The sequence below is a fragment of the Austrofundulus limnaeus genome, unplaced genomic scaffold (genome assembly GCF_001266775.1).
Source record: "Austrofundulus limnaeus strain Quisiro unplaced genomic scaffold, Austrofundulus_limnaeus-1.0 Scaffold475, whole genome shotgun sequence".
Lineage (NCBI taxonomy): Eukaryota > Metazoa > Chordata > Actinopteri > Cyprinodontiformes > Rivulidae > Austrofundulus > Austrofundulus limnaeus.
This window is the reverse complement of record NW_013952877.1, coordinates 179,460-187,934: the sequence shown is the minus strand read 5'-3', so window position 1 is coordinate 187,934 and position 8,475 is coordinate 179,460. Positions and strand designations below refer to the sequence as shown.

The following is an 8,475-nucleotide window of genomic DNA, read 5'->3' as shown; positions in this document are numbered from 1 at the left end:
GTGTGTGTGTGTGTGTGTGTGTGTGTGTGTGTGTGTGTGTGTGTGTGTGTGTCTGTGAGCCAAATATCTCGTGAAGTTCTAAATGAACTTTAGTAAAACACTCAGGAAGTAATGACTTGTTGCACACCTACAGCTGATTAACCTAATACAAGATGTGCACCACAGTCAGTCAGTTTTACAAAAGTTGAACTAAATTATGGTGTGGTAGCAGCTGAGAGTCACTCACAGCACATTCTCTGAGAGTTACACTTTCATGATATCCAGTTAGACTGTGCAACGCCAACCAGCCACAACTTGTGTTGTTTTTTTCTCAACACAAGATGATCTTAGTCTGTAACTCATGGAGGGCAGCAGGATGATATCAGGGATGATAGTGGAAAAAATCCTGAGTCTGAGCTTTTTCCATGCCAGGAAGGTGGACATGAGGTGTGTGTGTGCATGTTTTTGACCATTTTCCTGGTACTCAGACTGGTGAGGAGGACCCACTGTTCCTTATGGGGACAAGACCCTGGTTCCCATTGAGGGAAACACTGTTGGTGGGTCAGGGGCAAGGGTTAGGACTAAAGGGTGAATTGAGTTTAGGTTAGGATTAGGATTAGGGTCAAATATGAACCTGTGAGGTTAGGTTTAGGGGTCAGGTTAGGCTATAGAAATGACAGGGAAATAAATAGAAGTCAATGCAAAGTCCCCATGAGGATAGAATACCAAACATGTGTGTAGTTATGCATAATAAGAGTGTAATGAACCTGCCATATAATGAACAACTCTTTTAATTGTCATGATTGTTGTCATACAGAGTCATCAGGTTTTTTAATGCATCCCAACCAGTGTCAGCTCTTACGACGTGACAGAACATTTTCACCACCATACTGCTGCCTCCTTGTGCACAAAGTGCAAAACCACGCACCAGGTTGCTTTCTGTACCAGCTCCCAAAGGGCTTTCCATCTCTACTCACCTCCTCCTCCAGTCCTGTAGACACCCCACCAACACCACCAACACCACCACAAGTTTTGCTAACGGTTCGCAACTTAACGCAATGATCCGCTAATTCAACCCCTCTCCCACTGGCATTACCGAGGATTTACACCGCGTCCGCTCCACTGCGGCACAAACCCTACAATAAAACCAAACCAACCACAGTCAATGAGAACATTCACATTACATCTGCCAGGCAGCACAGGGTGGCAGAATGCACACAACCATCAGGCAAAATTAGACCTGACTTTATATTTGCTGGACCGCACACCGCACCAACAAGAATGTTTTCAAAATAATTCACCAAGGACAGTTTTTCCTCAAAATTCTAGCTATATTAATAAGAGCAAATATAAATACAAATACACAAGTATATACATATACTGTATGCTGTCAAAATGTATCATTTAGGGCTACAAAAAACATGAGAACTTTATTCTGAAACCTAAAGTTTGAAAAAGACAAACAGCGATGCAGTTTCAACTTTTGTTTTGTGTCCGTTTTGTTTCCAAAACAACAGAATGAGTTGTTTTGGTCTGACTTCGGAAAGAGTGCGATCAGCTCTGCGATGTGCATTTATTCAAGTGGGGCCTTTAATTAAATCCAGTTTTAGGGCACATATTGTTTGCTGAAACCTCAATAAGAAGTGAGGTAGTAGGCAGAAAAAAAACCTGTCAGAAACCAAACTCAGCTGAGCCCCTCTGCAAATTGTCATCTGTTTGGCTGTGTTTATTTTTGGGGAGGGATGAAAGCAGGAGAGGGATTTACATAACAAACAAGTCATTGTATCCTTTGCCAGCCTTGTTCAAATTTGTAATCACAACACTCCAAAAACACGAGCGTGAAAGCAAGCCTTCTGGTTTGCCGTGTCTGTCCCGACAGAACTGCCATTGTGTCTCCACATGGGACGACATTACAATAACAAATAAAGAGTCCCCCCTGTGTCTCTCAGAGATAATGGACCAGGCACATTCTTCTCAGGTGCAATAAAAATGCAAATGGCTGTTAATGTTTAGCTTGTGATTTAATGATTTAGCGGATCTTTAATTTCCCCCGGGGAAACTGGCCGAGGCTTAATTCTGCCATGTAATGTTAACAGCTAATTGTGCCCAGCTCGCCTTTAAGTGAGCAGGCTGGCACCGCTGCTGCTGAATACCAATGGGGCCTGATAGAGCAGCACTGTACGTCTTCATCTGCTGCTAACTGGGCACACACACACACACACTGACACACACACACATGCATGTTTTACAGCTTAAACAAAAATCCTTTCATGTATTATTCACTTGAGTAATGCACCTAAGCCCATTAACACGACATACTCCTATAGAATATACTTATGGCAAGCACACACACATTACTTAAGGACACACTTTTTTTAAAATGAACGCTCGACTCACAGAAATTGCCTGTAACACATACTTATCAGGGTTAATATATTCAGATTTGTCATGCAAGGATGCAGCATTAATCACAGCACACACCTTTTTTTCCACAGCCCAAACGTGTTTCTGGAGCAATGCTTTCTAAAAACACTTTTAGACATTTATGAATAGTTTTGTTTTCCTGTTGGTGATGAAACTAGTTGTTTTCAGGTTTTCTCACTTTAAACCACTGAGGACAATCATGTTTGTAAACAAAAACGCTGATTTTCACACAACAGGCTGCGTTTCAATTCATGGGCTGCAGTCAACGTTGGCCACATTTGTCGGCAGCTAATGTCGCTGACCCGCAACACAGCCTGACCCAATTTGTAGGCTCTTAACCATGCGGCCACCAAAACCCTGAAAACGTAGGTTGCGTCTGAGTATCCTACACAGCTAACGATATCCCAGAAGTCAATGCGCCGTCACAAAATTTAACTGAAAAACAAGGATGGCGTAGGGTTTTTTAAATTTTATGGAAAAGTATTTTTTTGCAGCTGAGTTTGGAAATGTATCACAGACCAAAGAATTTGTTTTTAAATGTAAGTTTAGCAACATAGCTGATGAAACTTTTGTTGCATTGAGTTAAATAAAACGATGAGGCAGCTTGTGGTCATGCAAACATAAGTCTTCCTTAGATTAGACCCTCTCATTTCACAGCTGTTTATGCAGCTGACACAAGCGGCCTACGGCCCACCTAGGGTTTGGCCAACTTGGGTCAGGGTCTACGTCGACTGCAACCCATGAATTGAGACACAGCCAGTATGTTGATGAGCTGAAAGCAAAGTAAAGGAGATGCTTCAAAAAGAAGAAAAAAAGACGTCACTTTATCAGCCAAGTTCAAATGATCAGATAAAGCTAAAAAGCTTATCCCAGGTAAGAGAAGGTAAGGGAGTGGTACGCTGGGAATCCACTTCATAAAAATGAGCCAAGACATGCTGCCTGACCTGTTGATAAAAGAACGATCCAACACTCTGGTCTCTGGGTTTGTTTACCAGAGAGTTTCTGAAGGTCTACAAGTCACTAGATGTCTGCCAATGAGTGATAATAGATTTAAATAAATTCACCTGGTTAAATTTCTGTTGTGTTCTGAGTGTCATGTTTGACTTTTTAAAGGTGAACCCAAAGGGCAGACTTAAGGCTTCATTCAGTATGATCGGTCGTCAGCCGACTGGACGATGTGCCGTCACGTGGTTGTGCAGCGTTCATTTTCGCACACACCTTTCACAGCCCCTGACACACCGCGCTGAGCTCTTGGGAAACCCCTCCTGCTGCAGTACATGTCACTGCAGGGTTTCTTCCCACTGGAGTCTACAATACGGAAAAAAACAATCTGAGACCCATCACCTGAAGTTATTTGTCCACAAATGTGTCAAAGTTAAAGTTCCACAGTTTTTATCAGACAGATTCCTCCATGCACAACGTCTGTTTTAACTCCATCCATGAGTTTCTGTCCATTTGACTCTTTTTATAAATCACTGCTTCCTGGTAGCTCCAACAGTCGACTTCTGGAAGCGAGTCATTTTTCTGAAGCAAGTGGTTGAAGCAAAATGCAGCGTCCGAGCACTTTCAGCATTAACAAACACTCCCATTAACTTCTGACCAATATCACAATTAATTCTTATGTGAAGCGGGTGTAGGGGTCACCTCGAGTCAAATTATCAAGGAACTATCTTGGACTCTCAGTCCTCTGATGGGCCTTCGAATGGACAAAAACTCTGTTCCACTTAGAACTGTATTTAGGCCACCCCAGGCCACTTTCCCCCTAAATCAGATAAAAAAACAACAACAGAAGAATCTTCTCTTATTTGATTTATTGTTCTCTTAAAGTATTAGGCATTTTGATAATCAGAGAATGTTTATCAAAGTTACAGGAGAAGAGAGGACAGATCTCTTTTCTCCCTCAGTATGATTTCAGCTATGTTTGGTTTTCCTGTGGAAAAATTCTTATTTAACTAAAATAATCTTTATGGTTTAAGTTGATGAAATATCAATGTTTTACTTGTCTGAATTATATTTGCAAACTTTTTGAACTTGAAGCAATTCATTTGTCTTTCATGTTTTTAAATAAGTGCTCATCAGATAATTTAAATAGGTCATGAAAAGTTTTGTTCTGAACCACAAAGCAGCAGCAATAATCTTTGTTTTAGTTTCAGGAGGGCACAGTGAGTTCTGAAACTAACACTTTCCTTGATAATTTCTTTTCTAATCTAACCTTCTGGAGGGCGGACCATAGATTCTCTAAGCTTTTAGGAACTAACAGTTTCTGCCCGTCCAGCAGAGAGAGAGAGAGAACAGTAAGGTGACGGACCTCCGTCAGTCACTTTGACAGCTAGATTCTCTCCGGGGAATCAAAAGCTGTAAACTGTGTCAGGTTTGGCCCCTTCACGCCAACGGGGAAACCTCACAGTGTGGAAAACCAACGCCTGGTTTATCCACTTCAGAAACTCTCCAGACGGAAGTTTTATTCTGAAACCTGGGTTCCAGTCGAGCCTTTGCCTTCTTTTTACGGCTAACGTGGACGTAAATGAGTCAACAAAACACGCCTTCCCTGTTCGACGGTCTAAAGACAGATTCTCCAACAGCGCCCCCACCTACCTGGCAGGTGACAGAACATCATCTCAAGGTAAAAGCTGGCTGTGTGTGACGTCGAGGTCTGACTGAAGCTGAGAACAGAACGCTTCGCCCTTCTGGTTAAAAACCCACATTATTTAAAAGTATAAGAAAGTTAACATCTTTCTTCCACCTTTTTTCTTAAACTCTTCCTTGCCAACCCTAAGATACAGCCTCAAATGTCTGGTATTTAACATCTAAACTTGACGTTTGTGTTCTATTTAAGTGTGGTTAACAATTAAGAAGTTAAAAGCTTTTTATAGCTAGTCCCAAAACTTTTATAGGAAATTAATTGTTCACAATCAGGTGTACTCTATAGTCAATTTTGTATGATTTGTAAAATAAATGATCGCACATTATGGTTCAAATCAACATTCACTGACTGAGAGTTACTTCTTGTGTCCATTCATTTTTGCACTGAAGGAATGTTTACCCAAAATAAAAAGAGATCCCTTGCTAATTAAATTACTCTTATAACCTTGTTATAAGATGTGTAAGCTAAACCCTTACAGGGGATACAAAGTTTGGCATGTGGGTTGCGAGAAGAAGGTGCTGAAATGTTGACAATACAAACAGAAGGATGGAATTTTCATCATGAAACTGCAACAATCCAGTCTGATTTTGGCAGTTCAGCTGCAGCAAGCTTCACACTTAAAAACTTTGACAAACTGAAAGTACCTAAAACTTTTCTCAGACAAAAGAAAAGGCAGTCAAGGCAGCAAAAAGTACTTACTAACAGGATGGGGCAGAAACACTAACAGGAGGAGCAAAACATGAGGCAAGGACAAAGCTCACACAATGCAACAAGAGGACTGTAGGCTGAAGACAGAAGTCAAAGAAAAACTAACAAGCATGGAACAAGAACCAGCAGAAGAGACATAAGGAACAGGTGAGTGTGGGTGGGGCTGGGGCAGAGACAAGCAGGAGGGACTGAACAGAAAAACAGTCACAGAAGACACAATCTAGACAAATAAACAGACCACACTCAGAACAGATAATGCTGCGTTCACACCGAACGCGATTTCAGCTTCAAAATCGCAGCCAACGCTCAAGTTGGACGCTTGTGCACTTTGAGGTCAGACGCAGGACAGCTCTTGAAGCGCTCGTATGGGAAGAGCCTCCCCGCCCCTCCCTCCTCTGTCGGGCTCTGTTTAATGTTGGACGAGGAAGTGGCTTTGCTTTATTTACAGAGAGCAAGAGCATGTCACGTTCATCAGATAATTAATTCACCAGATAATTCAGAGACATTCTGAGTTTCATCACCCAGGAGCTGAGGGAGAAGCTCACAGCTCGCTTTCAGGACTATTTTTGTCCCGAGTCCAGTCTGATGAGACGCTGCCACGCGTTGGTGCGGATATCTCCTGTCAGGACACCGACTGCAGGCACTCGATTTCAGCTAAAGAGCTCCTCTCCATCTGTTTCAGGTTAGTGGACATCATTCAGTAAACTGTCCCGTCGGGAAATATGTCGCTACGTCACACAGTGGAGTCTCTCTGATTGGTTGACGCAGCGCGTCGAGCTGCAAAAGTTCAGATTTTCTAACTTCAGCGATTTGCGCATCAAGCACGTCGAACGCTCAGATCGTTCAAATCGTTCAAATCGCACTGCTCTAATCGCGCTTGAGGCGCCGCAGAACTTCCCGACGCTGCTTGAAGCGCGTCCACCATAGACTTTGCATGTAAACCTGATGCTCCTGACGCTGAAATCGCGTTCGGTGTGAACGCAGCATAACACACACACGGAGACGTAGATCGTGACATTGAGCTCTTCTCTAAAAATAATAGGTCACACATTTTGAGATTGTTTTTTTATTTCAACATCAGTTCAGATCAGTGTGTATGGAATCAGATTTTTATTTTTTTATTAACTTTATTCATTTCATTAAAAAACAAAACAAACACATTATACATAATACAACAAAACAATACAAATCAAATAAAATGAAAGGTAGAAGAATAAAGTAGTAAAATAATAAAAGGTATAGAATAAAGTAGTAAAAAAGTTGGAAAAAACCTGTACATGAGTACAGGAGACGTCACAGAACTTCATCTGCCCCTCCAAAAATTCTAATTTACTTGATAGGAAATGAACGCCACAGACACCGGCCTCATTCTTCAGATTTCAGGTGCCAGTGGTGGGCACCAGCCCGCTATAGCGCAAATCCACTGATTGTGGACCTAATATTTTGTTTGCGCTTTAGCGGTCTTACTAATTTTTATAATTTATAATCAGATTAGCGCTTTCTAAAATTAAAATGCAGTACCACTAATAACTAGTTATCTACCAGTCATCATTATCTTGAACAGCGGAAGGTATGGCTGTCAATGAATCACAATGCACGTGATCTATCTTACAGCACCTCTCCCAGATAAACACAATTATTGGGAAGGTATATGTCCTTGCTGACTGTTGCTTTCGGTCACGATTCTCATTTTACAGACATTTCCCACAATGCTTTGTGTCTGCTTACGTAGCAAGAAGGCAATGGTAGAACTATGTGACCGGGCGACACTCCCTGTCCCAGCAAAAACAGTTAATGTTTGTAATCCATACTAAAATTTTGTATGTATTGATTTATTTTATTTTACAATCGGAGCTCCCTTTTTTAATTAAGTTTAAACGCATGGAGCTCAATAATTGACATAATTGGTTGAAGCAATCGGCCAACGGGGTTAGCTGAAGGGACGCAGAAATGATTTAAAGATGTTATGCTGATGAAGACTGACATCTAGTGGTCAACTGGAGCAACAACAAAAGTATGGAAAACTTTAAAATTCAAGCTCTTATTTTGAAGTGAAGATAGTTTCCTGTACTCTGTGCTTTCATTTCCCATCACAAATCAAATCTGTCATGTACCCATAATGCATCGCTTCAGTTTTCCAATAAACAGTTTTAAAATTACTTTATTGATGCTTCTTTAATGAAAAATCTACAATAAATAGAAGGAAATGAAGCAGCCGAACTAGCAATCCTCAACAACTTTTTTAATTTTTACACCATGAGCCAAAGTTCTGTTTCAGGAAATCACATACTCAGCAATCGGCGGTTGTAAGATTAAGCTGTAAAAGAGTTCATACACCGCTAGTTGGCAGTATTGTGCATATATAGTACATGAATCATTACTAGCTAGTGAATGTCAAATAGAACTTGCGCTTTAAAATTAGCTTCTGCTAGATATTCTATGGCATAAGTGCTTTTGAAGTTGCAGATCTAAATATTATCTTATCCACTTTAGAACAGGGATTCTTAACCTTTTTGACCTCGGGGCCCAATTTGTTGAACATAAAGTGACACAAGGCCCAACCAGACATTACCAATGTACGGATCAAAATGAAAATTATTCAAATCCTGGTTTAATTTTTATTGTATTTACATCAGAACTACAGTGGTTTGCAAAAGTATTCATACCCCTTGAACTTTTCCATATTTTGTCACATTACAACCACAAACATAAATATATTT

General features: G+C 40.9%; 1 protein-coding gene across 1 annotated transcript in view; it reads right to left on the bottom strand.

Annotated features, from left to right (window-relative positions):
* The window catches only part of gpc3 (glypican 3), a gene marked incomplete at its 5' end in the record, with an annotated part of 266,616 nt that overhangs the window by 101,413 nt on the left and 156,728 nt on the right, over positions 1-8,475 (bottom strand).